Source organism: Galeopterus variegatus, unplaced genomic scaffold (assembly GCF_000696425.1).
Source record: "Galeopterus variegatus unplaced genomic scaffold, G_variegatus-3.0.2 Scaffold10861, whole genome shotgun sequence".
NCBI lineage: Eukaryota > Metazoa > Chordata > Mammalia > Dermoptera > Cynocephalidae > Galeopterus > Galeopterus variegatus.
In genome coordinates this window covers 1-1,060 of record NW_007736972.1, presented here as the reverse complement: position 1 = coordinate 1,060, position 1,060 = coordinate 1, and positions in this window count along the sequence as shown.

Genomic DNA, 1,060 nt, shown 5'->3' with positions numbered 1-1,060 from the left:
TGGGAAGAGCTGCAATGGTTGAAGAATGAGAAGAGGCACGAATATTAAAATGGCTAACTTTTAAAGAGTGCTCCCCACGCATAAACTAATGTGCTCAGCGAGGTCCTGACACCTTACAGCACCTTCTGTGGTGAGATCTATTATCATCCTCATCTTACGGGCAAGAAAATCAGAGAGTCTAAGTTGACACAGGTGAACCAGGATCTAAACCTGGGCAACCTGATCTTATTTTAGATAAGTCACTGAGTGCTCCAAGTTTGGAGTGAAGTGGACAGAGGGCCATTACTCAAGATGGTTCAACCTGTGAGAATGTTAGGATGGCCATGCTCAAAATCAGCTAAGTCTAGGGGAAAGAGGGCTAGGGGTGGGGGGAGAAGAAAGACAACCAAACGAGATTTTTCCAAGCAACTATGATGATGAAGATGGAAAAGGTAAGATGCACATGCCTCAAATTGAAGGCAGAGCTACCCAGTCTATATTCTGGAGCTGGCGGGTCACTAGATTAGAAAGTGGCACTTCCTAATGCCAAGGGCTGGAGGGAGACATTGAGTTCATTCATTTCAGCCACATCATTTAACAGATGGGGGACCAAAGCCTAGAAAGGTTAAATAACCTGCCCAAGATCACCCAGTTGAAGAGTATTCCAGGTCTCCAGACTCCACTCCAGTGCTCATTTTTCCTATCCCTCACTGCCTCCCTGGGCCTGCAAGTGAGAAGTGAAAGGCAAAATAACTTAAAAAAAAAAAAGGCAATCCAGGACAGATAAAGAAATCCTGACCTTGAGGCCTCTCTGAGAAATCTTTAGGGATCCACAGAGTAAGGGAGGTTCCTGCAAACAAAAGAAGACATCTGATATCTGGTGAATTAAATTGCAAAGTAAGAGCTAGATTCAGCTGACACATAACCTTAAGGCACCTTTGCCAGCCCCCACCAGACCTTGGCTCCTCATTCTCTCCACTTGATGAGCTCACAAAGGTGACGTCTTCCTGTGCTTTGCTTACCTGTCTGAATCCCACAAGTAAACTGCGAGCTTCTGGATCCCCAGCCCCTGCACACAGGA